This window comes from Phoca vitulina, unplaced genomic scaffold, assembly GCF_004348235.1.
Source record: "Phoca vitulina isolate PV1807 unplaced genomic scaffold, GSC_HSeal_1.0 scaffold33, whole genome shotgun sequence".
Taxonomy (NCBI): Eukaryota; Metazoa; Chordata; class Mammalia; order Carnivora; family Phocidae; genus Phoca; species Phoca vitulina.
Window position 1 is genome coordinate 1,823,591 of NW_022589736.1, and position 27,746 is coordinate 1,851,336.

Here is a 27,746-nt window from a genome sequence, read left to right on the forward strand (position 1 = left end):
GGCACCCCAGGTCCCAGGCCCCAGAGCCCTGAGCCTGGAGCCCGCACACTCAGCCCTCAGCCCAGGTGTCGGGGGGAACACCCTCTGGGTTGGCAGGGTGCCTGGCTGACGTCGTCTTCAGCTTACAACACCATGGCTTGCGGTCCCCCAGCCGCAAGCCCACTTCCCTAATTACACGTTGGGACTGTGGTGGGGCCAGCCTGGCTGTGGTCTCAGAAGGAAGTTTCCAGCCTCCGGGCCCCAGGAGACCCGGGACCCTCCGGGCTCCAGAGCATCCGTGGAGCTGTGCACGTACGTGGCCCTTGGTCTACAACCCGTGATGTCCCCCCACCAGGCTCCCACGGAGCAGGCCACATCTCCTCTCACGCGGGGTTCCGCTTCCTTAGGACCCAAGAAGGTCCAGCTTTGCCACCAGCTCTGTGGCTTTGGCCAGGTGGCCTCACGTCTCTGAGCCCTGCCCGCGGCCGTCCTGCCCCCCACGGCACGGGGAGGAGCCTTCCTCTCGACCTCTTGACTCAAAGAAAGTCTCAGGGGGTGGGCTGTCCCACCCTCGGGGACCCGGTTCTCTGGAGGCAGAGCAGGATTCGGGCCCAAGCCCCCCAGAGCACAGTAGCAGCTTTCATGGTGGTGTCTGGCCTGCACAAACTCGGGGTATCCGTCCAACTGCATGGGACCGTCCCGGGGAGTCCGTTCTGAAGGACTGGAGCCGAAGACCCCAGACTCATCAGCTGGAATCCTGACTCCACCGCCTTCTGTTTCTGACACCGGGCACGTCGCTTGGCCCCCTGCCTCAGTTTCCCCATCCGAGAGGCTGTGCCTCTGCAGGCCGCCGTGAGAAAAGCTGGATGTGGGGCCCTTCCAGGGAGCTTGGGGCTCTAGGCCATCCGGAGGCTCCCGCCAACTCAGGGACCCAGCGCAGCCCCAGCTGTGGGCACGAGGGGCAGGCAGCGATGGGGGTTGTGGTCACGGCGTGGCGCACAGTGGGCCCTTTGCGAATGAACAAATGAACAGATGCATGGGAGTGAATGAGTGGGAGCCCCAGGTGCTGTGTGCACGTTCCCAGGGAGGGCAGCCATTCTCCAGAATGTTCCCTGGCAGCCCGTGCTTCTGTTGGAGCCCTAAGCTGGGGCGGGCGGAGCTGGGGAATGCCGACGGGAGCTTCTAGGGGGCACGCCCTTCAGCCTCACGGGGAAATGCGCGTGAAGGGACGGTGGGCGCTCTCACCAGGTCCCGGCAGACGGAGCTGCGGGAGAGGCGCCTCCCTCCCGGTCCTGCTGCGTCTGCAGGATGGATCAGCCAGGGTCGGGGGCGGCTTTCCGGGAAGATGGCCTCAGGAGAGCAAAGGCCAGAGCAAGGGCAAAAACGTGCAGTGGGGCGTATCTGTCACCCACGGGTGCTGCTGTGGGGTGAGCTGTGTCCCCCCAAATTCCCATGTTGAAGCCATAGCCCCAGGACCTCAGACTGTTGGGTGTCTGACGGAGCCACAGTCGAGCTCCTGACCTTGAAGCTGACAGCTGCTGGGCAGGTCAGAACACCCTCCCTGGGGCCGGCGGCCTAAGAAGGTAGGAGATAATTGAGGACAAGAACCCAGCTGCCTGGGGCTACCGGGTCCCCCAAATTGGCCCTCACCGTCCTCCCGTGCTAAAGCTCCCACCATGAATGACCACTGCTGGTCAGGAACTCCACTGCTTCTTCCTTTACTGCGGAGGGAATCAGGCCATATTTCTTCCAGTGGGTTCTGTTGTCACCCTGGATGAGTCCACACACAGAGTATTGACTGAGCCCTGCTCCCAGGGAAAGTCACCAGGGTCAAGCTTTGGGCCCAGCCGACTTGGGCTCAGATTTGACTTCCCCCCCGACTGGACATGGACCTCATCCTGCAGACCACAGCCCCAGGGCGACTGTGGGGTCACAAGTGGTGGGGACCAGGACGGCAGCCCCAGAATGAGGGCTGAGCACGCAGTGGGCAATCCCCGGCATGCGACCACCACTCCCGTGCCCCTTGATCCAGGTCCTGACTTATCCGCCTTGGACCCTGGCAGGTGGCCGTGGTACGAGATCCCCACCGCCGCCACCCAGCAGCTCTGAGAACCTCCGCGAGCCCATGGCCACCCACAGGTGGGAAGGACACGCAAGTCCCGGGGGGCCGAGGGGCTTGCTGAGGTCGCCTGCCTGGTGGGGCAGGAGAGGGGGCGCCCGGGGCTGAGCACCACCCCCTCCACCTCACAGCAGAAACCGCTCACGTGGGGCCGCGGCCAGGCCTGAACCGGGACCCTCCCGGACCCCGCTGGCTTCCATCCCTCTCGGTCATGGGCTGTAGCTGGCAATCGCCGAGGAAAACCACAAACGGCTGTACCTAATTGTCCCAAGTCCCCAGGGCCACGAACGCCCAAACCACCACAGGGAGGGCAAGGCCGCTGTGGAAACCCTCTTCGGGCAGATCCCTCTCTCAGCTGCCCGCCCCCCTGCCCCTGTGCGGCTCTGCTTTCCGGCCCCCTCCTCGTTTCCGCACCTCCAGAATTCCCGGCTTTCCCCACAGACGGTGGGGTGGGGGGCTTCCTTCGGAAGTTGCTGGGCCGGAGCCCCAGGCTGGTACGGGGCGGGGGGGGGGCTCTAATTACAAGTGTGCAGAGCTCACAGGACCGTCTGGAATGGGGCGGCCCCATGCTCTGGGTGGCAACGCTGGAATGAATTAGGGCTGCCGGGGGCTTTCCTCCGCCCAGGGGTCCACCTCTCCCCCCAGCAGCTGCCTGACACACAGCCCCAGCCCCAGGACTGACAACCCTCCCTGCCAGGGCGTCTCCCCCAACCCCCGGCTTTGAGGTTCACGAGGGTGGGGGCCAGCCCGACAGACCGCCTTCCTAGCCCCCTCCCCGCTCCAAGACCCCGTGAAGAGCAGCCACTCAGCGGGAAGCGGGGATGCCCACTGCTCAGCCCTGCGAGCCCCTGGGCGAGAGTCCCAGAGAGGGCCCCCCCCCCCAGACCGCAGACAAGGCAGGAGCGCCCAGAGCTTGTTTGCAGGGGCGTGGGGAGGTGGAGATGGGGCGGCAGCCAATGAGGGGGAAGCCAGGGTGTTTATGTGCCTTTACCTGGGGACCTTCTGCAGCAGGAGCTGAGGGAAGGGCTGAGGGGGGGCTGGCCGTATCCCCTCAGGGTCCCCCGTTCAGGGCAGAGAGCATGGCCCCACACCCATGGCTTTGGGGTTAATAGGGACCACAGAAGACCTCCATAAATGCAGACCGCGCCTGGAAGGGGCGGGCCCAGTGAAGGAAGAAGCTGGCTCTCCTCCCACAGCCCCCACACACCGTGGGTAAGCTAAGACCCGCCCCCGGGACCCGCTGTGCACACCCAGGAGCACCGGGGAGCTGGCCCACCCTGCCCTGACCCCTGGCCCGGCCTGAAGGGGTTAATGCCGGGTGGGCAGGCAAGCCCCTCTGCCCAACACTGGCCCCTTCTGACCCCTCTGGGCTCTTCCCCTCCCCCCCCAGCGCCCACTCATCCAACTCTAAACAGAGCCCCGTTGTCCACTGTAGCCCACGCCAGGGGGTGGGAGATGTCGGGCCACTGCCCCGAGCTCACGTGGGCTTGGTAGGACCTTGGGCGAGGCCGCTGACCAGCTCACTCCCTCTCTGGGCTGGTGGCTGCCTTGGGGGTCTCCGGGACAGGGCTCTGGCCTGGCCAACTGCCCCTGCCTCCTCACTGGCCTCTGTCCACTGCTGCAACACAGGCTGGCTGAGAATGTGGGCCCCACCACTTCCTACCTACATGGCACTGAGCCTCCGTTTACCCACACACACTTCCCAGGGAAGTCGGGAGTGTGAGGGAGGCAATGTGGTCACCTAGGTCCAGCCCTCGCCAAGCATCCCCTTCCTCCCCATGTACCTCCACAAAGCAGGGCCCCACCCCAAGCCAAGGCCCCCAGCTCCTTGCAGCGCCCTGTGGCCCACCCTTCCCCCATAACCCACTGGTGGTGCACAGCACCCTGAGGTTCACCTCCATAGGACCGTCTGGAATGGGGCGGCCCCATGCTTGACATTGGGGGAGACAATGTCAAGCTGGGGTCAGAGGGTGTCAGTCACTGTACCCCTGGTGGCTTCCACTCAGAGCCAGGCCCCTCCAGGCCTCTGTCCAGATCCTCTGGGCATGCACGCCTGCCACGAAGCTGGTCTCACGTTGGGCCTAGTGCCCCCTCACTGGGTTCCCAGGGCCCTGGCTATCCGACCACCCTGGCCAGCAGCAGCCCTTCGTCAGCCAAGCCCACGCCGCAGGCTCCAGGCGCCCACCCAGATGGGCACTGCCTCCTCAAGCCCAAGCACGGTCTGGACCAGTGGATGCCAGGGGCCCATGGGAGTGTTCCTGACCTGGAACCCCTGCCCTTTCACAGCTACCTCCTCGCCTGTCCACTCCTGCCCAAACCACCTTTTGTCCAGCTGATCTTGCCCTCTCCCTGGTCTTAATCAGCTTGGACCAGCAGACACATCAGCCCTCCTGGAGCTTTCCCCTGTCCAAAGCAGGGTGAGTAATTACACTGCTATAAACTGGAAACACTTCTCAGCTGCAGTGACAGGAGCCAGCAGGTCCACACTCCCAACTAGAGCCCACAGCTGTGGTCTGGGCGGCATGCCTGGTGGCCAGCAGGGAGGCTGAAGCCCTGGCGAGGAGGGAGAACTGTGAGGCCTGCTGGGGCTCACTTCCCCTCCCATTTATCATTCATCCAAGGTCAAACACAAAGAGGGATGGACAAATAGATGGATAGACAGATAGATAAAAGGATGAATAGACATAAAGATGTATGGATGGTGGAGAGATGGGTGAACGGATGGATGGGTGGGTGGATGAGTGAACAGACTGACAGATGGGTAGATGGATGAATGATGGATGGGTGAGTGGGTGGATAGATGGGTGGGTGGATGGATGGATGGATGGATGGTAGGGGAGGTGGGTGGGTGGAGGGATGATGGATGGATGGATGGATGGTTGGATGGATGGATGGATGGTGGATGGATGGATGGATGGATGGGGAGTTGGGTGGGTGGTTGTATGGTTGGATGGTCAAGTGGATAAAAGGATGAATGGACATACAGATGGATGGATAGGTGGATGAACAGGGTTAATAGGGCCTGGGAGGCAAACAGCCTTCAACTCCCTTCTTTTGGCTGTCAGGGACTCATAGGAGCAGAGCTACCAGCCAGGGGATAAAACAGCAAACCCTGAATCACCCTAACCCTGCCCTTTGATTTCGGTGGATGGTTCTACAGGTGGGCACATGACCCAAAAGTTTGCTCTGAACTCTTTCTTGCAAGGATTTGGAAGTCATGCAGCAACCTCTGCTCAGTGATGTTGAGGGGCCTTGGGGACAGGAAAAACACAGTGGGTTCCAATTCCTGTCATCTCTGGGACCTGACTGTGTGCCCAGCTGCAGTGGGCTGAACGGTGTCCCACAGAATTCATGTCCACCAGAACCAGTGAATATGACCATATTTGGAAAAAGATCTGAGTGCAGATGCAATTAAGTCAAGGATTTCTAATTGAGATCCTCCTGGATTACCAGGGATGGACCTTAAATCCAATGAGAAGTGTCCTTATAAAAGACGGAAGGGAGACACGGACCCAGGGGAGGGGCACAGATCGGAGTGATGCGGCCACAGGCCAAGGAACCCCACGATTGCCATGGATTACCAACCCGGGGAGCTGCCTCCCTCCACCTGGTGGTCTGTCCCTCTCTGTCCACCAAGCCGGGGGGCCCCTGGCAGCTGAGGCTGGGCACCTGGGTTCACCTCCTGGCTTCATCTCAGGCACCTGTCTGGGGCGTCTCCCTGAACTCTCTGAGCACCTGGGCAGCTGAGCCTGAGGTGGGGGAAGATGGGGACCCCTGTCCGCTCTCTACCCATCATGTCCCAGCATCGAGGCCTGGGCCCCAGCTCCCCTCCACCATCCATCCTTCCCGCCAGGGTGTGGCCCCTCCTCTGCAGCCCATCAGGAGGTCACTCTGCTCCCTTTGGGTGCAGTAAATGCCTTGGGGAGGGAGTTCTCTTTCCTGGCAGGCCCTTGACTGAAGGCCATTCTTATCAATACCGTCATCCTGTCCCTGAGCCACCTGGCCCTTACCCATGGCCCAGAGCCACAGCTTCTGGCCCTACTGTCCCACGGCCTACACGGCCCCTCGGCCCTGCTGAGCTGGTGGCACAGTCAGTCCCTCCTCCTCTGCTGTGTCCGGAGCTCAGGTGTCCAGGCCGTGGGAGCAGAGCCCACCGCCAATCTCCTCCACACAGACCTCCGTCGGCATGGCCCAGGGACAGGGAGCCAAACAGAGCCGCAGTGACAAGGGGTCTTCTAATGGGGCTGGGAATGCGGGTGACCCCTACATCACAGAATCCCAGGGACCCTGCGCACAGTTCTTGGGAGCAGACCCCGACCCGGCCCACAGCGTGGGAACCCGCCGTGCCCCCGGGATGCCCTCTGAGCTCCCCCAGGCCTCCCTGGCCTCCCCACCCCTCTGAGGTCATTTTCCAACTGGCCCACGCCCGCTGGAAAAACAGACCAGGACACCTCGCTGCCAAGCCAGGGGGGCCGCTGGGTGGGGGGGGGGCAGTGGGAACCCAACCAGGCGGCAATTTAAAACAGGAGGCTCTGCTCAGCGGCTGCCAGGGGAGTGGGCTGTGGGGGCCAAGAGGGGCGCCCCTCAGGGAGAGGCTTCATCCAGGCCAAGAGCTCCCACGAGCATGCGGGGAGCCAAGGGCCTGGAGCCACCTGGCAGACGGCCGACAGGGGTGTGGGGGTGACGCCCACACCCTCACGCGCCCCCACTCTCCTCTACCTTATAGCCGGTCACAGGGCTCTGTGTGGCGTGAACACACTCAGACCCAGCAGCCCAGATCAGGGTGGGCTGGGCGGCCTCTTGGTCCCATGGCGGCCGAAACAAAGTGCCACAGACCAAACTCACCCTCTCAGTCTGGGGCCCGGAAGCCAGGTCTACCGTGGCAGGCCGCAGTCCCTCCGGAGACCCCGGGGAGTGTCCCTCCCGCCTTGCCCAGCTTCCAGTGTGGCCAGCACCCCTTGGCTTATGGCCTCATCCCTGGGGCTCTGCCTCTGTCATCATGCGGCTGTCCTCCCTGTGTGTCTGTCTTCCTCCTCCTTTCTTGTAAGGATGCCAATCACTGGATTTAGGACCCCCCGAATCCCGACTGATCTTAACACTGAGACATCGGCAAATAAGGTCACTTTCTGAGGTTTTGGGTAGACATGAACCTTGAGGAGACCTAGCACAGCGTCCCAGGAGGTGAACAGATGCCTGACACTGGGTGACCCCTGACAGAGGGGAAGGAGGTGGCAGGTGGGCAGAGGGGCATTGGACACTTTGGGTCAGGCCTGGCTTCGGGGAGAGGGACCTCGGGCTAGGAGCTCTCTGGGGCCCTGGGGCTGGCCCCCAAGCTCGCTGAGTGACCAGAGAGAGGGACAACAAGACACAGAAGGGAGAAGGCCCAGGGCGGGGGGCAATGGGACAGTGGGACCCAGACAGGTCAGGAGCACCGGCGCCAGCCCACAGGGGAGGCAAGGGGACCTGGGGGAGAGACGACCGTCTTTGGGGCCAGCCGTGTGTCCGGGGGGACGTGGTGGCCTTCCCTGATGATGGACGTCCGCAGCGCTGAGTGGAGACACAGTGGCAACCGTCCTCCCGGCAGCCAGCTTCCCTGGGCAGGGAGATGAGGGGCCAAGACCTCCCAGGGCCTGTCAGTAAGGGGGTCGCCGAGGGTCTGGCGAGGAGGCAGCTGCATCTGGGGGGCCGTGGCTGTGCATCTGGTGGGAAGGCGGGGGTCGGGGGGCCGCACAGACTTCCTTCCTGGGCTAAGACGCCGACAGGAAGCAGTTGTGTGTCTTGGAATGTGGAGCGGGGGTCCCGGCCTCCCCGGACCAGTGCCTAGCATCCCCCGGGCTCCCGGTCCACGGGCTCTGGAGGAAGAAGGGCCATCTGTTTTCTATCGGACAGATGGTCTGGGGCTGCTCCTCACACGGCCGGGGGCCCAGCACTCCGGGTGGGGTGTCTGCGAGCCAGCCGGTTGCCCCCAACATGCAGGAATGGGAAAATGACCACAGCAGCTTGGCCGGCCGGCCAAACGGGTTGTCCCTGCTGTCCTTGCTAAACCCCATGGGGCAAGGAGGCCGAGCCTTCCAGAAGGTTCCAGATTTGCCCCGTGTGGGAGCGGGATGGCAGCAAGGTCTCCCTGATTTCTGTGGCCGTGCCCCTCGCCCCGCCCCATGCCAGCCCCTCGGCAGACCAGCCGGCTGGCCCTGGTCGGGGTGTTGGACGTGGGGCCTGGGGTTTCCCACGGGGCCCCTGTTCTTCCTGCCCCACGTTGCCGGGAGAAGAGCTTCCCCCAGGCGTCCCGAGAGGCCAGCGCCTCTGTCCAGACGGGAGCTGTCAGCCTCACGCAGGGCTTCCACGACAGAGAGCCACCGGTTTCCGACCGCTGCACCACTAGGACGAGGCACTACTCCTCTGCTCGGAGGCTCTGGGGCGGGCTGGCCGTCAGGCCTGGGGAAGCACAGGGGCCTGGCGCCCCCCACCCCGGCAGGTGAGGACAGCTGACAGCGCGCACGACGCGGGAACTCTCCATGGGACACGTGAGCGCCACGGGGAGGGCCACGCCACCGGGGTGTTTCCTTTTTTGGTGTCGTAAAATATTCATGACACGAAATGTACTATTTTAACCACTTCTAAGTGCACAGCTCGGCAGCATGGAAGCACATTCACGTTGTTGCGGGACCGGAATGTTCCATCCTCCCAAACCGAAACGCCACAACCCAGTGTATCCAAAACATGATCACAGGCGCGTGTACTTTCCGTAAGAATCACTGATGAGATGCTTCACGATTTTAAACAGTTATGTGGAGATACAATCCACGTGCCATAAACTCGCCCATCTAAAGCGTTCACCTGAATGTCTTCTAGCATCGTCACGGAAACGTGCAACGCCCCCCCTCCAGGAGATTTTAGACGATTTTCACCGTGGCAACGAGAAGCAGCCCCGTGAGCGTCACTCCCCACCTCCCCTCTCCCGCTGGTCCTGGCTGGCCTGCGAGCGGCGCCCGCCCTGTGTCCGGCCCGGTCACCCATGCTGCCGCGCCTCACTCCGCGTGTCAGGGCAGGATGGTACCCCAACGTCCTGATGGACACGGGACACTCTTTCTAAGCCCCGGAGGTCCCGCGAGTGTGTCGCCCTGAGGGCTCGCCACGTGCTTGAGGGCTGGGAGGCCCGAGCAGCCGTAAGAAGCAGCCATGAGCACAGGGCCCCAGGGCGCCCCACCCGCGAGCCCCACCCCGAGAGCCCAGCATTTCCCGCAGCGGAGGGCGGCTGCACCTTCATGAAATTGCACGGAACAAGGAAAAGGGAACGCCTCCGACTTTTCAAAAGAAAGGAGGTTGTCTTCTGAAAAAGGCTTTCACTGGCTCCTTGTGTTTGGTTTTCTCATGGAATAATCTAGAAGGTTTCGGGGGAGGTGGGAGAGAACTACCACAGCGCGGCTGCTCTCAAGGGGCCAGGTGGCCAGTGTCCTGCTCCCCAGACACGCAGACGCCCCGTCCCCGGCTCCCCTCGGCACCCGTGCCCACCAACCCCCTCCAAGGGTGTGTGTCCCCGGCAACACCAGGCTCAGTGACCGCCGGGGAAGGTGGCCTGCTCAGGCGGATCAGCGTCCGCGCCTGTGAGCTGCTTCTCTCACCCCGATGGGCCTATTTCACCTGCCGGACGCCGTCATCAGCGGCTGGGGCCCTGCCAGGGAGCAGAGACCCAGCGGGAGCCACGGCTCCCCTGACCACGGCCGTCTCCAGCTGCCCCCAGGGCCCTGCGCTTTGAGGCCCTCGGAATCACCGCAGTCCCACCCGGGGGACCTGCTGCGACCCTGGGGGGTGGGCGCAGAGGCCCTTTCTCCCATCCCGGCTCCACGCCCACCACCACGTGTCCATCACCTCTGACCCCATGTGGGCTGTGGGGCAGCTGGGTGCTGCTACCCCTTTTTACAGATGCAGAGACTGAGGCTCGGGGGCCAGGCCACTGGTCCAGGGTCACCCCAGCTTGGTGGGGCGGGGCTGCCACCAAACCCAGGCGCCAGGCCTCCCGCCTCCTCAGTAATGTTTGTAAAGCATGGCGCTTTCCACATAGCGTCTCACTCTGTCCACAGCAAGGCTACCTGCCCACTTCTCAGGTGTGAAGACTGAGGCCCAGAGACAGAAGGGACCCCCTGAAGACACCACCGCCCCCCTCCCTGTTTAGGGGATGGATTCCTACACTACAGTCAGGGGGTCTGACGGGAGGAAACAGAGGCTTGGGGAGAGGACATGGCTCCGTCCCTGTCGGTCCCCCAGGAGCTCCTCAGGCTGTGGCCCCCGACGGCCCCATAGGCTGCCCCTTGCACCGTGACCACCAGGCCAGGCCGTCTGAGGCTGGGCCTCAGCTCTGCCAGCCACTGTGCTGGCTCAGTGGGGCTGAGTGAGGGACAAGAAGGGCCTATTCGGATGCCTGCCCACTGCAGACGCCCCTCAGGGAGGGACCGCTAGGCTCCCCCAGGAAGCAGAGCAGTATCTCGGCCCTGGCGGGTCCACAGAGGTCCCTCACCACTGGGAGAAGCTGCCCGGGCACCAGCTCTGCGTCCTCACCCCTAGCCCAGGCAGAGGGGAAGCCAGGTGCCCGTGAGTCACCCCAGGGAATCCCACCCTGTGTGTCCAGCGGGGTGGGGCCTCCGGGCTGTGTTTGCTCTCCCTGGAAGCGGAAGAAACGTCCCGCAAAGATACTGCGGCCACTTGCCAAGTGGATTCCAAGGGTGTTTTCCAGGCAAACCGGGAAGTGCACTCAGCGCCTCCTCCAGCCTCCTGGGAGGGCCCCCCCCTCAACCATGGGCTCCTTGGGAGGGACAGCAGGAGATGCCAGGTCACACGTCCCTGCCTCTGAGCCCCCGGGACCCAGCCCTCATCACCCCACGGCCAGGCGCCCCAGGACTGGTCACTAATCCTGCCACCCCAGGTCCCGGAGGGGAAGGCTGGGGAGCCTTCGAGGGCAGGACCCCACCTCTGCTGAGTGTGTGTCAAACCCCGGGGGGCAGAGATCGGTGACAACAAGGTCCGCAGGGATGGAAGACCACAGTGGGGGCCCCGAGTGAGGGGGCGCGGAAGCAGCTGGAACGATGCCCACTGCCTGCCCCCGGGGGGACAGAGGACACTTCTGTGGGACAGCGGGAGTCACCGCAACCCTGCCTGAACCCTGCATTCCGGCCAGGAAAACCCCGCTTCCCTCATTTTGCTGGGGAATTCACCCAGAAGCAGAAGTTTACTCAGATCACCTGAAAACCCCGGTAAAGGTCACGGCCAGGTGAGGGACACACGCTCCTTCCGCCCCCAAGTGCCTCAGCGGCCCTGGGGGCAAAGACACCAGTGGAAATTGGGGGAACCCCCATGCCCTGGCTTGGAAGCAAATCCTGGGGGGTCTCACCCCCTAGCTCCGTTCGCTTTCTGGGCTCAGGAGGCACCAGGTCCCATACGGGCCAGTTGCACCCGGGGAGCACGAGGCTGGAAGAGGCGGCTCGGGCCGGTGGCTTCACCTCCCCCAGCCTGGGGGTGGGCTGCCAGGGCGTCCCTCCCTATCCCTGCTCCAGCGCCCCCGGAGCTCTGCTGGGGCAGCAGCTCGCAGGGTAAACCTATCCCTCCTGCACGCTGGGAGTGGACGTCCAGGCCCTGGCCCCAAGCAGTAGAGGGACGGCGGAGGGAGGTGTTGGAGTCTTCGGGAACTGATAACCCAGCCGCCTCGAGGACGACCCGCCAGGCGGTGGGGCCAGAGTTCAAACTCATTAGCGCAACTCAGTGGCAGCCCAAGGATGTCCTGGGGCCCTGACCTCTCCACCTCCGTCTTTCACTCCATGAAGGGTGGCTGGGCCCTCCCTGCTCTGCGAGGCCGCCAGGCCCTGGCTCCCCCCACCCCCATGAGCAGCGTCCCCCACTGGCTTCGAGTAGCTGCCTGGAGGTGAGCTGAGACCTGGGCCTGCCGGGGGACCTGGTCCCCTACAGGGGGCAGCAGGGGCGGGGCAAGAAAGAGGACGGGCTGTCCCAGCTCCCCAGCCTTCTGCCTCCACCCACCTTGCCTGGAAAGCCCCCACCCTGAGTGACGATGCTCTCAGGCCCCCACCGTGGGAGGGACACGCGTGCACACAGAGCCTCAGCCTGCTTGGCCCCCCAGCACCAGCAGCTCACGTGCTCACGCACCCCTGCACGCATCCGCACCTGTGTCATGTGCACCTAGCACAGGGCTGCAAATGCCCTCGGAGAGTGTCCTTGAACTTCCCAGTGGTGCTTGCACAGAGCCTGTCTCTGGGGCCCAAGGACCCCCAGGAGGCGTGCGGAGGCCTAGCAGAATAGAGAGGGGGCTCTGAGGGGGCTTCTGCCCCAGGCGGGAGCCCCCCAGCAGGGCAGGCACACGGCTGCTTGGGGAGCTCCTCCAGGGAGAGGAGTGAGCCCCATGCCCCCAGCCCCCAACTCCTGCCGTGTCCAAGCCCCTGGAGAGGGCCACTCCCCCACCCCAGACCTCAGGCCACATGGAAGAGAGGCTGCCGCCCCCGGAGGCCTCCAGGAGGACTGGCCGAGGACAGCGGCTTCCACATCCCTTTGACTGTGTCTGCACGGCGGGCTCTCAGTGGAACCCAGAAGGTTCCATCGACTCAGCTCTGTGGCAGCCCGCTGGGTCCCCACACACCTGCGCAACAGGTGAGCCTGAGGACCCACCCCTTCCACCGTATGTCACCGCTGCTGCCCACTGGCTGCTCCAGACCCTGGCCAAACAGCCGCGGGCGTCCCCGTGGCCCAGCAAAGTGACGGTGTCTCCAGAAATCCCAAACAGGCTGTTCCGGAGACAGAGGCCAGGCCTGCGCTGGGTTTACGACAGCAGAGCGCAGCTGGGAGCGCCGGGTGCCAGGGCGGGCGCGGCCTGCAGTGACCCTGCCGGCACCTCCTGCCGCGGGCCTGGAGGGGCTTGCCGGCAGTGCGCGCCCGGGGCGGGCCCCGAGAGCCGCCAGCCCGGCCCGCTCCGCCCGGGAGCTGTCCCCTGCTTGCTGGTTTGTGGCCGACTTAATCCACACTAATTGGATTCTGCCTCGGTGCTGGGAGCGCTCCGTGCCGGCTGGCCTGCTGAGGCTTTTGCACAGAATTTTAATTGTTTCCAAATTAATCCTCCGACTGGAGTGAGCTCAGCGCAGATAAGCCGGTCGCAGGGAGGGGAGCAGCCGTCTCCCCATCTTCCCGGCCCAGAGCTGGCCGCCCCTCCAGGGGCGGGGGCGTGGGGAGGCTGAGCCTCGGACATGACGTGATCGCCGGGAAATGTCCAGCGCCTTCTCCCGCCTCCGAGAGCCGCGGCCCGTCATTCTCCTTCTGTGTGCTCTTGGCTAAGCTGCTCCCCTAATCCCATTTTCGCCAGTTTCTATCCAATTTAATACAGCTTCTGGGAGTCAAAATTAATTACCCTGTGTGTGTCCAGTCCTGTGTCCTTCCACTCACGGCTCCCTGTCCAGTGGCTGGACTCAGAAGGGAGGAGTGTGGAGGGCAGGCCAGTGGAGGAGACAAAGACAAGCCCACACGGGCAGAGGCTTTGGGGTCCCACCCCCTCACTGAGGAGCCCCCGCCAGGCTGAAGGGGCAAGGTCCCAGGCTGGCAGTGTGAAGGGCCAGCCTTTTACACCAGGAAGTCTTCCCTGATTGCCTCGGCCTCCCTGAGCGTCCCAGACATCTGTGGTCCGTGCCCACGCTGAGCACATCCTCCCCACCACCCCGCTCACGAAGGAATCGGGTACCTAGCAACACGTGTCCATTGCAGCCGGGTAAAAATGAATAAGGATTCCAGAAGCATAGGCGATAACAGAAAAAAAATAGATAAATTAGACTCCACCGAAGTTAAAACATTCCGTGCCTCGGAGGCCACTGTCATGACTGTGGAGAGATAGCCCACGGCGAGGGAAAGTTATTTGCAAATCACGTATCTGATAAAAGGCTCGTATCCAGAACATGTGAAGAGCTCTTACAGCTCACCACGAAACGATAAACCACCTTATTGTAAAATTGGGCAAAGAGTCTGAACAGACGTCTGTCCAAAGTGGCCAATCAGCACACAGAGAGATGTTCAACATTGCGAGCCGCTGGGGGACCCCGCGAGAGGTACCACCGCACACCCACTAAGCGCCCGCCAACAAACCCAGCAGCCCCAGAAACGCGTGTTGGCAAGAGTGTGGGGTGCAGAGGTCGGGGCGCGGCCAGCAGGCGTGGACATGGTGCAGCTGCTGGGGGGCCAGTCGGGCATTTGCCCACAAGCTCACACGCAGTTACCACGTGACCCAGCACTTGCCCTCCTGGGTCAGCTCCCAGAGCCCTGAACACACGCATCCACACGGAAGCCTGCGCACCAGTGTCCATGGCTCCCCTCGCGGGAGCCCAACATAAACACCATGTCCCTCCACAGGGGAGTGGACAGACGGCACTCGGTCTGTCCACACCGTGGGACAGTATCTGGCCAGAAAGGAGAGGGGTGCCGACCCTCGCGATCACATGCGCTCAGTGAAGTAAGGACACGCGCTGTGTGACACGTCAAGGACAGACAGATCCAGACAGGCCACGGGGTCAGTGGGCGTCCGGGGCCCGAGCCCAGGGTGTGCTGCCCGAGGGGCCCAGCTCTCCCGGAGGGACAATGAGACGCTCAAAAACTGACGGAGGAGATGGCCGCAGACTGCGTACGCAAGGTACTGCACACCATTGAATCGCACACTTGGAAACAGCAAACCCTAGAGTACGTAAATTATATCCAAGAAAAGAAAAATAAAAGTGATTATTGCAGAAAGCGAATCATGTGTGAACAAGGGAAGACGAAATGTGGAAGAAACCAAGAGCTTCTGAGAGCGTCGGGGCCCCCAGGCTGGGTCCCTCCCTCTGCTGAGAGCAAGGACTGCAGAGGGCGGAGGCTCCAGGGTCCTGCATTCTGGGGGCCGTGTTGCCCCCTGTGGCGGCTGACCCAGCTGGGTTCTCCTGGGTCGTCCGGTGCACCCAGCATCACCACAGGGGCCTCAGAGCGGGGGAGCGTCCAGGGAGGGGAGGACCAGCCGCCCAGCCGCCGGCATGAAGACGGCATGAAGACGCAGGAGCGGCCGATCACCGAGGACGCAGTGTCTCCAGAAGCGGGGAAAGGCAGGAAACGTGATCCCTCCCCCACGTCCCCCGGAGCCTCCAGAAGGAGCCAGCACTGCCCACACCTGACCTCTGCCCCAGGAGACCCGGGTGGGACTTCTGACCGGCACACGGTGACAGAATAAAAAGTCGCCGTCTTACGGCTCTGGGTTTGTGGTGATTTGTTACAGTGACGATCAGAAAAATAACAGCCCTTGTCCCCCATGCCCCACGGGAACAGGGGCTCCCCGGGAACACGGCCAGAGCCCCAAGCCACCTGTGTGGATCCGGCCAGCCGTGGAGGCTCTTGACTGAGTGCTGGTCCAGTGTGGCCCGGGGCCTAGGGGCTGCCGTGGGGACCCTGGGACTCATGGGGGGCCTGTGGGACCCCGACAGCACTAGGTGAGCCAGCCTGGCCCACCCCAGGCCCTGGAGGTGTCTGTCCTGCACCGATCCTGGCCAGCACATGTGACCACAGGCAGCGGGCCCGGCCCCAGCACACTCAGCCCCAGAGCTGTGGCTGTCCACTGGACGGGGTCATGCCATCACCAAACACTGTCCTTAGCCGTGGGTTGGTGTTAGCCCGTGCGGTGCTCCACACCCTCCCCCCACTGCTCAGGCGGGGACACGGAGCTCAGAGGGGCCAGGGGCCGCCAGCGTGAAGCCACACCCGGACCCTGCCTGCAGGGACAGCCCACCCACTCAGTTCTGTGGACAAAACCCAGGAAGGGACAGAGAGGGGACTAGACACCCACCGAGACTCAGGCTGCGGCTGGGGTCGGGGCACCTGGACCCCGACCCCGACCCCCACCTGCACCTGCCCTGGAGCCAGGAATGGCTGCTGAGGAGAACTGCCTGTGTACGGGGTGCTGGGACCATGAATCAGAGATGCCTCAACAAGTGTCCAGGCCCCTGGCTGGTGTCCTCCCTCTGGCCCCTGCATCCCCCACCAGGAAGCCCAGCTGGGAGCTCCCCTGGGGGGCCCCGAGTGTCCCGCAAGGTGACAGCCACTATCCGTCCCACTCACCCCAGAGCTCTCCTGGGTCACAGCGGGAAACCAAGACCAGAGAGGAACAGAGGCACCCAGGGCCTCAAAGCTGCTCAGAGCTAGAGCTGGAGCCCAGGCCCAGAGCCCAGCACACAGTAGGACCTCGCCAAACACCTGTCAGATGTAGGTGGAGTAGGGGGCTCCTGGCCAGCTGCAGCGCCCCATCCCCAGCCAGTGGGACTCCTACCGGGTCTGGACCGCTGCCCTGAGCTGGGCTCGGTCCCACCAGCCTCCATGCCCCAGCGCCCAGCCAACTCCTCCCACAGCGGTGCGTCCCCAGCAAAGACGGGCTGCACTGGGCTGGCCGGAGCTGGGAACAGCCTGGGAGCAGTGCTTAGGTGGCCCCGACGCTGAGAGCCAATGAGGGCTGTGTGGCATTCGGGGCGGGAGGACCCGGCACCCTGCTGGTGGCCAGTACCTGCTTCAGAGGTAGATTAGCAGACAAAGAGGACAGGTATGAACCAAGCCCGCTGACCCTGTAGCCCACATGTGCGTATGGGCATCACATGCATCCACGTTCATAGCCCCCGTGTGTGTGCGTGTGTGTGCACACATCCACGTGCATGTCCCCATGTGTGTGTGTGCACAGTCCACATGCATGTCCCCGTGTGTGCATATATGTGTGTGCTCACATCCACATGCATGTCCCCATGTGTGTGCATGCGTCCATGTACATGTCCCCGTGTGTGCGCGTGCACATGTGTGTGCATGCATGTGTCTCTGCCATGTTCCCTGAGTGTGCTAGCATGGCAGTGTGTGCACCTGCTCCATGACTGTGGTGAGGGCACGCCCGGCCAGGCACAGGGAGGGGCACCGCGCTCGGCCCCTCCCTGAGCAGCATCAGGTGGGTACCCCAAGGCCAAGCAGCCACGAGCAGGACTCTGAGCAAATGCCCCAGGCACCCCCGCTGCCCCCCGCCCCCGAGCTCCGCAGAGACCCCGGCTGCCTTCCTGACTGTGCTGATTCCAGAGCAGCTGCTCGGCTATCAAATCGCCTTGGGAAGTGCAGACAGACGCTGCCTGGCAGTGCGGGGTAATCCTCACCTTCCTGGGGACACGGCAGCCACCAGAGAGCCCTGAAGACCGATTTTCCACCCGATTTAACCTCCTCCCCCATTCCTCCCATCATGGCCCCCATTATCCCCTTCCCACCAGCCTGTGAGGGGCTCCTGGGTATGCATTAAGATGAGGGGGGATGTGAGTGTGGTCCCGAGCACCCGGAAACAGGCCCACGGAGGTCCTCGGGTGGTTTCGGGAGCCCCAGAGGAGAGCCCTTCCTGCCGGCAGCTCTGTGTTCTCCCTGTGTGCCCCATCGAAATCCTGCAGCAGGAAATCTCCTTCCGAAACAGACATGAAGCTCAGAAAGGGGTGCATTTTGAAGAAAAATCGGTGTCCAGTAGCACAGGTAGCCACGGGTGCAGCGAGCAGTGCTGTAAACATCCCCCCTAGAGGGCAGGTGCCTTGCATGCAATACCCGTCCGCAGGAACAGTTAGGTTCAGAGGCTCCTGCCGTGCCCCCAGCTCTGTGCCCCCAGCTCAGGGGGTTCGAGCAGAGGAACACCAGGGGAAGGTGGGCTGGCGGGATTGGAGGAGCCCCTGGGTCATCCTACCCACGGCGGGAGGAGGGGAGGCCACTGGCCAGTCGGGGATGGAGTCATGCCCCTGGCCACATGGACACTTGACCCATCACGGCATCCAGCTCCTTCCCCAGGCCCCTCCCCGAGCACCCTCTCCAGGGCCCCCCCAGAGCCCCCACATCCCCACGTCCCCTCTCACCAGCTTCTCTCTCCACTCCAGGAGAGCCGCACACGGGAGCTTCACCCCTGCCCCACGTGGGACAGGACGGGCTGCAGATGTGGCCTGGAGACCCTCAGGGAACCCACAATGGAGGGCAGACGGGAGGCCTGTGGCCACAAGCCAACAAGGGCCAGGATGGCTGGGAGAAAGGCAGCGGTACAAAACCACTGCAGATCAGGGTCCAGTAACACAGGACCCCAAACGGGGGCTTAGAATGACAGCAGTGTACTCTACCCAAGTTCCGAGACCGGAAGGTCTAAACTCAGTGCAGCAGGGCTCCGGGGCTCCTGAGCCTGGGGCTGCCTCCTTGGGCCTCTGTCCTCACTTTCTAGCCCCTTGGGCCATGCCCACTGCTGCCCCCGGGGCAGAGCCTGCTCACTGCCCGGGGTTCCTGGGATCCTTGCCTCCAGAGCCAGCCTGGGGCACCTTGGGCTCACGCCATCTCCCCCTGATGCCCGGAGACCAGCAAAGCTATGAACTGCTGGAGCCCAAGGAGGCCGGCCTCAGCAGTCTGCCTTCCTCTCCCCGTGGAGGATAAGGGGTCCCCTGCCCATGGATGGTCACCCCATGGGAACACCCTTGGCCTAGCAGAGGCTTTGGAGCTGCCTGCCGCCTGCATGTCCGCTTCCCACTACGTTTGGTGTCTATCGGGTCCCGCGCCACCCGTGAGATTGCTGTAGGCCACCTGGTTTCAGGGTTCCAGCCTGGCGTGCCCACCCCCTTGCTGGCAGGCAGTGTGTTGAATACAGGGTTACTCCATCTGGCCCCGTCCCCACCCCAGCACCTTGCGTTTACAGCAGAAAGCCCTCCAAGTCCCCTCTGCCCCGCGGATACCCCGGCACGGGCCTTTTCGTGGCCTCACGTTTGAGGCACTGGATGCCCCCTTCCCCAGGGAGGCCAGTTGGTGAGGACATGCTGGACCCAGTCCAGGACAGGGGCACCTGGAGAAGTGTGACAGGGGCCAGGCCTTGCCGGCCGACAGCTGAGCCTAAAGCAGCCACTGGCCAAGGAGGTGCGCCAGGCCCCCACCCTGCACCCTCACCTTCCTGCCGGGCAGCCACCGACCCTCCTGACGGGGGTCCTCCCACCTGTCCTTGCAAGGTGACCACAGGGGCCACATCCTTGTTCTCCCCGCCATGTGACCTCCAAGGGGCTCCACAAGGACAGGGGCTCAGACAGCTGCAGCTACCACCGGGGCCACCCTGCGCCAGCCTCACACCAGCACCTTCCGTGGGCATTCCCTTCCTGTGGGCATCCTCAGAGCCCCAACTCTGGGCAGGGGTGCCTGCCATCACCCCAGGGGGAGGCTGAGATGGAAGGTCTTCCTTCAACACAAGCACAACCCAGACCCCCTCTCAGAACGCGGTTCTGGGGGTGCCGGTCCAGTCTGGCCCACCAGAACCTCCCAGCACTGCCTCCCTTCCCCATCTGGTCAGCCCCTGGTCCAGCGCTCGGCCAAAGCTGCAACCAGCCAGTGCCCCTCAGCCCCCCGGGCCACCCTGCCGTCTGCCGGTCCCCATGGACCTGGCTGTTTGCCCAGGAGCCCACCTCTCTGGCCCACCTCTGTGGGCCTCAACCGCAGGGGCCACAAATGGGCACTGCACTAGGTTCAATGGTGTCCCCCCCATTCATGTCCCCCGGGACCTCAGAATGTGACCTCATGTGGAAATAGTCTTCACAGATTAACGAGGTCATTCTGGGTTAGGATGGGCTTTAGTCCAACGCCTCGTGTCCTTGCAGGAAGAGAGACACAGACAAGCAGAAGGAAGATGGCCTCTTACCGGGGGAAGGCTCCTTGCTGCTCTTCTCAGCCCCATTTGTGTGGAATGATTACAGTGGCCCCAGGACGCCGACACAGGCCCCTCATGAATGCCCTGTGCCCTGGGGGCAGGGACAGGACGCCAGCCAGTGCCTCCCAGCCACGTATGCAGATGGGTACGCGGGGTGATGGGGTCTGTGGGGGCCCGGCTGGAGGTCCCCGCTGAGGGTCTGCAGGCTCAGGAGGGAGGGTCCCGGACGGAGACCCTGCAGAGCATCAGGGGCCCCTCGCCCCAGGGCCACAGGGAAGGAGGCAGGCTTCCGTCAGGGCCTGGGAGGTGCAGCCGCAGCGGGAGGAGGATGTGGAGCCTCCGGGGAGGGGGGCTGCCCCCCAGCTTTGCGCCTGGGCCAGAGGGGTGTCCCCGGGCCAGGCTCTGGTTACCTGGCCGGGCGGGGCTGCCCACAGCTGCCGGTGCGTCCATCCCCTGGCGTCCACACCCTCCTACCACCACTGGGCGCCCCAAGAGTTATTTCAGGCGCCTGGTGGAGACTCGACCCGTCTGGCCAGACAGGGGCACGGGCCCGCCCACCGGGGCCCCTCTGCCAGGCCTCCCTGGCCCTGCCAGGCACAGTGACTCACACCTTTGTGGGGCCGTTGGCTGCCTCAGCGCAGGGCAGCCCCCGAGGGCTCTGCTCCCCCAGCCCCTGCAGCGAGAGTCCCCTGTACCAGGCCCTACAGAGAGCAGGCCGGGAGCTGGGCCTGGGGGAGCCTCCTCCAGCCCCACAGCACCCCCAGACACCCCACCTAAGCATCGTCACACGTCCAGCTGGAAGGTCCCTGGAGGCCTGGGGTCGATGTCATGGCTCAGTCACCCCACCTCTCTTTCTGGCTTCCCAAGCCCAGGCTCCTGCCCCGGGCACCATGGCGTGTTCCCACTCAGAAGAGGGAGAACACCCTTGCACCGCTGTCCTCAAGCCCCCTTCCAGGGTCCACACCCCCGCCATCTGCTCTGGGCCAGGGTCTCGAAGCCCCCTTATGACTGGTGACTGAGCAAAGGGCCCAGGAAGCTTTGGGGAGCCCACCGCCCCAAGTCTGGAATGCCAGAACAGCCCCGGGTGACAGTTTCTGTGTGCACAGGGATGGGAGTGACAAGCTCACGTCCTGAGCTGGTCATTTCCTACCTGGGGAGGCCGGCCACTCGTGCCACAGGGGACAAGAAGAACGTCCAAGGTCCCACGTGCCTTGGGCGGGGGCAGATTCGCATCAGGTGTCCCAGGACCCTGGCCGTCTGCAGGCGCCCGGGGCTGGGTGGGGGGTGCGGGGAGGGGCCCCCCTGCCACCCTCCAGGCCGAGCCCTTCAAACCACCCATGCCTGACTCCCTTCAGGGTGACCCCAGACCTAACTAGACCCTACCCATCATGTGTGCTGTGGAGCACTGATCCCCCGCCCCCCGTTCCCAACAAGGGGAGGGAGGCAGGTCAGCCGGCCCGCTGGGCAGAGAGCTGAGCCCGGACGCACGCCCCTACCCTGTGCCACCCCCCTCCCTCCCCCACACTGTCTTCCAAAAATTCAAAGCAGCACAGAATCGGGAAAATAAAAGTATCACTGCCCATTTCAACTTGCAATTCCCACCCTACCCTCTGATTTACTGGTTACTGGAAAGTAAGTTTTACAAACGGGTTTCTGTAAAGGACTTGTTTTTGGCGAGTTTATATAGCTACCTTTGTTCACATAAAAATCTGGAAGCCGCCTCCTGCGTGCTGGGCCCCTGCCCCCTCCCACACTTAGGGGAGGTATTTCTGCATGAAATACGTCTCCTTCAGCAGGCCCTGCTCTGAAGCAGCCAGCGCAGTAAATTCTGAGGAGGGATTTGTTTAACCTTTCACCCCGAGGCAGTAAGAGCGTCGCTGAGCCCTCCGAAGCTCTGATGTGTTTTTATAACACTTGGCAGGTCCACTTTGGAGACTGGAGAAAATCCGCCAATAGGAGTTGCCGCAGGGGTGGGCTCGCTGGCTGGCCCCCTCTCCGGAGAAATTCTGAAGCCTCACAGGTCTCTGCAGCAGACCCATTCATTCATTCATTCATTCACTTGTTCATTCACGGCTGACTTCCCTCTCTAGCCGGGGGTAGTTGCTGCTGCACGGGACCATGAAAGATACTGCCCCCGGCCCCAGCCCCCAGCCCCTGCCCATGCTGAGGCCGTGGGCAGGCAATGGTGAGTGGGGGGCTTTGGAACACGCCCAGCTGCGTTGCCCTCAGAAATCAGGAGGAATGGCTGAAGGAAGAAGGCAGGGACAGAGAAACTTTGCCTCACTTCAAGTCATCCCACCAAGCATGGGCCACCTTCACAGGGAGTGAGCCCTCCGTCTCCAAAGGTAAGCAAGGGGAAGCTGTTGGGTTCGGGATGCCCCAGGGAGCAGGGTGAGGCAGGTGAATCTGGGGTCTCTCCAGGAATGCCCCCCAGCCCCTGCTCAGAGACAGCGTGCCCCCATGGGCCTCAGGCCTGAGTCTGCTTCTTCCTGCCAACGGCAAAGATTTGGAAGGAGGTATGGGACAGCCCAGGAAGCTGGGAACATGTGGACACACACGTCCACACTGAAGACCCAGCGCCTCACCCAGAGAGGCCCAGCCAGCCACCCCTGACCTTGGGGTTGTAGGGCTGATTTCCCGGCTCCAACACCACTGGGGCCTGGGCGAGCACCCCCCGGGAGGCTGTCCCTCCACAGCGGTCAGCCAACAGGGGCTGCTGCAGGAGCAGGGCCCGGGGAGAGCAGGGGGCAGGGGAGGGGGCAGTCTTCTGCCCACAAACCTGAAAGACACATTCTATAATGTCTCAGGGAAATGCAGTAGGAGAATTCTCCCTCGTGTGGAGGCAGCGGGGGTGCTCACCCAGCTCCCACAGCCTCCCCTCTGTCCGGCCCAGGTCCTGGAGCCTCTGGTGGCAGCCCCATGGTCGCCCGGCACGCTCCAACCACCATGGAGGCCCTGGCGCCACTTTTGCCCTGCATCAATATTGACCCAGCCTGGGGGGGTGCAGGGGGGGTGCAGGGGGCCTGGTGGCCCGCAGGGGGTTTGCAGCGCTGCTCACTCGCGCCCACCGCACTCCCTGGGCCCCTGCAATGTTTGTGGAGGGTTACGAGCCACCCCGGAGCCCACGAAGGGCGCTTACATTTACACCGGGAAAAATAACAGGGCTCCTTTTCCATGAAACATTCATTCATGGCTTCTGGCGGGGAGAGGAGCCTTGGGATCAAAACCTCCCAGGAGTGTGAAACTCACCGTTGTGCCGGCCTCATGGCCTGGCGGGCGTGGAGCCGAAGGCGGAGCCGAGCCGGGCACCCTCTCCCTGGCGCTTGTCCTCCCTGCAGCCCTCGGCTCGCGGGGGTCTCCGTGCCAAGGTTTGGTTGGGGGAGGGCCGGTCGTGAGCCTGGCCAACGTGCGCGTCCACGCTACGCTCCAGGCGGCGGCAGGGGTGGGGCGTGAGCCCCAGGGAGGGGCTGGTTTACACGTCAAGGGGCACAGAAGCTTCTGGAACCCCTCCCAGAGCCTGGTCATGGGCTGCCTCAAGTCACACTGCACTTGACCTGCAAATATTTTAGTAAAATGCTTGGTGGCTTCTGTCAGCCAGGCAGCCACACGGAGCGCCTCCGCCAGGGGCTCAAACAGGAGTGTGTGTGACCGCGACTCTACAGCCTGGGAGTCTGAGACCCAGGTTGGGCAGGCTGGTCCCTCCCGAGGCCTTGGCTTCCAGATGCCGTCTCCTCCCAGTGTCCCCATGGGGGCCTTCCCAGTGAGTCTGTGAGCTCATCAGCTAGAGACACCAGTCCCAGGATGGGGGCTACACTAATGACCTCATTTTACCTTCATCACCGCTTGGAAGGCCCTGTCTGCAAACGCAGTCTCATCTGAGGAATGGGGGTTAGGATTCAACATTGGGATTTGGGGGACACACTGGCCCCTAAGAGCTTCCAGCTCCGACAGTCACCCCAGGGGATGTGGGGACAATGACCAGCCCCCCCCCGCCCAGGCAGCACGCCACAGGCCTGAGCGCCCAGCACCCTCCTCCCCCGCCCTCCCCCTCAAGGGGCCACCCTGTGCCTGCCCTGGCCCCTGCACCACATGCTCACCCAGGCAAAGCTGGGGCCTGGCCATGGGGACGCCTGCCTGACGTGCCACAGCCTCCTGGGTCTCCCAGCAGAGGCCCCCCCACTCCCCCTGGGAGTCCCCCAGCCTTTGGAGGCAGGACTGGGCGGTTGCTGCTGGTTAATGAGGTCCGATGGCCCAGGAAGAATGAAAGGGGTGTCATGTCGGGGTCTTTCCAGGGATGCTGGCCTGTGCAGCATCCAGGGGCTGCTGTCTGGGGTACATGGGGCTCGTGGGACTCGGGGCAACCAGCAGGCCCTGCAGCCCCTCTGGGGCCGTGTCTGGGACCCCTGCCCCAGACTCTGGCCACGGGTAGCACTTCCTGTGAAGCCAGGAAAATCCCACCAGGGCCTGCCCCTTCCTCGCAGAGTGGTGTGTGATTCTGGGGGGACGAGTGAGCCCCTGGGCCACGTGGGACCCCGTGGATGAGTATGGGGGGTGTGTCTGTGGTGCTCACCAGGTATGCACACTGTGCATGAAGCTGGGGGTGAGGGGAGCAGGGTGCTCTGGTCCCGACATCAGCACCCCTCTGCAGCCAGAGTCCTCGGCTCTGGGCAGGGTCCCTGGGATGCCGGCCGGCTGCCGTCCATGCCTCCAGAGAGACCACCTGCCTTCCACACCAGCTTCTCCCAGAAGGGCAACGGCCGTCCCAGCTCCTCACCCTGCACCACTAGCACGGTTCGGGCCCCAGACCTCAGCCAGGCCCTGACAAGGGCTTTCATTTCTCCAAACCCAAAGCTGTCCCCTGACCAGGGAGGGCCGAGCCTGCGTCTGCCGCTTGGCACAGGGCAGACCTGAGCTTCAGTCCCATCTCTGTCTGGGATGAAGCTTGCCTCCTGCCCTCCAGGGCCCCTGGGACCTCACTTTGGCCTTTCAGTGTTCTGGAAAAGGTCAGATTTGTCTTTAAGTGACCACAGTGCAAATGGCCTGGATGAGTCACCCCAAACCTGAGTCATCCTGGCTGCCACGAATCATTCCACTTTCATTCATTTTCTTCATGGAGGTGAGATGAGCGATTCTGTGGCATTTCGTACTTCCGAAACACATGAGACTCTCAGGTCAATCAGGCTCCAAGACCATGTTCATCCCCCAAAACAAGACCCCGCACCCATCATCAGTCACCCCCCCAGGCCTCCCCCAGCCCCCAGCAGCCACTCATCCACTTTCTGTCTGTCTGGATGGTTCGTAGAGGTGCAGTCACACAGCGTGGCCTTTTGTGAGTGGCTTCTCTCGCTGAGGTTCCTGCCTGGGGGGGCAGGTGTCAGCACCCCACCCTGTTCTCAGTGGGTGTGGCCGAGTCCTGGGCCTTGGCCCGCCCAGCCACGACCCCGAGTGAGCACTTCCCAACCCCACGCTAGGACAAGGCACACCCAGGCATCGATTTCATAGGGCTTCATCCTGGAGGCATCGCTGGGAAGCCAAGGCCCAGGGCTGTCTGAGGACAATTTGGACCTCACTTATTTTAAACAGGTGTGGGGTGTCAGGGTCCTGGCGGGGAGTGCTGTACCAGTTCTGTCCAGAGATGCTGATTTCCTGTTCAGGGAGGTCGGTCCATGTCTGCTGTCCTTCCCTCCGAGGGCCAGCCCCTCACACTCCAAAGCAGGCTGAGCCAGGTGTGGGGGCCGCCCGTGGCCCAGCACCGAATCCTTCTGGGGCCCCGTCTGCAGGGGAGCCACGGAGGCCCGGACAGGCCGAGAGGCGGGCCCAAGGCGGCGTGGGGATGGTAGAGCCAGGGAGGCCATGTCCCCAGCCCGCTCCAGGGTCCCACCCAGGGACGCCGTGCCCCCCAGTCTGCTCCAGGGGCCCAGCCCAGGGACGCTGTGCCCCCCAGCCTGCTCCAGGGTCCCGGCCCAGGGACACCGTGCCCCCCCAGCCTGCTCCAGGTCCCGGCCCAGTCTCTGCTTTCCCTCCCCCCGCTATCCCTCACTCAACTTCCAGCTGATTTTTTTGCCGGCATTCCAGGGAAAATCAAATCCTCCCGGGTGGAAACGGCATCTGTCCAGATGAGTTTTCTGAGTCTGGTTTAAAACACTTTGGGAAGCTCCAGGAGAGAAAATATGGTTTTGATTTTGTGGAGCAGGCGCAAACCCACGAACTTAGCCCACATGGCCTGAGAACCCGTCTCTGAGATTCTCCCCCAGACACAGTGTGTCATGGAGCATGTCACAGAGCGTGCTGGGCTGGAGCTTGCTGATGAGTGGCCTCTCTCCAGGGCCTGGGTCTCCTGTCCGAGGGAGGACACTGCTCTCTCTGAGGCCGGGACCAGAGAGAGCTCAGAGCTCAGAGAGCCAGCCATCTGAGTGTGGACAGATACTTGTCAGGGTCATAAGAAGCTTGGGTGGGGGAAAGAATCGATCCTACGGGGCCCACCCTGGCCAGTAGAGCTCCCCTCTCTCAACCCCCATGGCCTGGTGGCAGGCGGACATCTGTGGTCCCCTCCTGCCTGGGACTGCCCGTGAGATAGTGTGGAAGGGTTCCAGGGAGGGACATGGATGGAGGTGAGGTCCCCGTGAGCACCTGGGCTCATTTCTTGCCTTGTCTGAGGTCACAGGTGTGGGTTATGCCCCGCTGTGGTTGGGAGATCCCAAGCCCACAGGCAGGGAGGGTCTGGCTGCCCAGAACCCATGGTGAGGCGTCCGAGGGGGGCTCCTGCTGACTCTCCCAAGCCAGGCTCTCAGAAGCCTGAGGCCACACCTGTGGGGAGGCCCGCCAGCCTTCCAGGTCTGGGGTCATGGGGAAAAGGCCCTCCTGCTCCTAGGGGTCCCTGGAGGTCGACACTCCCTGCAGCCCACATGGACAGAGAACAACCTGAGAGGCCTCACCAGTCTCTGATGCCTTGTGACCCAGGAAACCCAGGTTTCCTGACAGCAGAATGGGAAAGACCCCCCCCCCCCGCCAGGCTCTGAGAGGCATCACGTGCTCAACTTGGGAGATGGAGCCTCCATCCCTCAGTCGCTTGAAGCCACTCAGCTGGTCACAGCTGCTGATGGCAGCTCCATGTGCCTGGCATGAGGTGCTGGGGTCAGCAGTGACCAAAGTGGGCCCTGCTACTGCCCTCTTGGGGCTCACGAAGTATGGGCGGGGTGACTGGGACCCACATGGTCCCACCTGGTGTGGTGATAGCCGATGGGGACCTGAGCTGCAGGGGAAATAATCAGAGGGGCTCATTGTTTGGGGCAGTTCAGGAAGGCTGCTCGAAGGAGGTGGCGTGAGATCTGAGGATGAGAGGCACTGGCCAGGGAGTGGCAGGAGAGGCACATTCGGGGCTGAAGACCCCCTCGGCTCTCCCCCCAGGAGGGGGGATGTCCACTTACGGCAGTGACTTCTGGAAGCTCTGGCCAGTGCCCTTCTCCCCACCTCCCCCACGGAGGGAACAAACAGGTAATCTGCCACATCCCCATTTGGCCTCATGGGAATGGCAAATGCCCCTGAAGCTCAAGCCAGACGGCTTCCTCCTGCCTTTTCCTTTTAGGTGTTGAGTGCGAGGGGCGACCTTGGCCCCTCGGCCGGCCCGGGTCGTCTTCCAGGCTCCCTGCCTGCCCCACTCCTCTACTTTCTCCCCCATGGGCACGGCCCAGGCAGGTGCACTTGGGCCATTGACACGTGAGGTACCGGCGCTCCCTGGATGCCCACCGCAAGCCAGTCCCTGCTGTGAAGCCTGCTCCAAAGCCCCCAGGGCCCGAGGGGCAGGGTCTCTGGCAGGGCCGGTGGGCACACGTGTCCTTCGTTCCGTGGCCGCCCCAGCCTCGGAGCCCGGCACCAGCCCCCATCACTCTGGCTTCTGCACGGTAGCTGCAGGGGACAAGCGTTTTA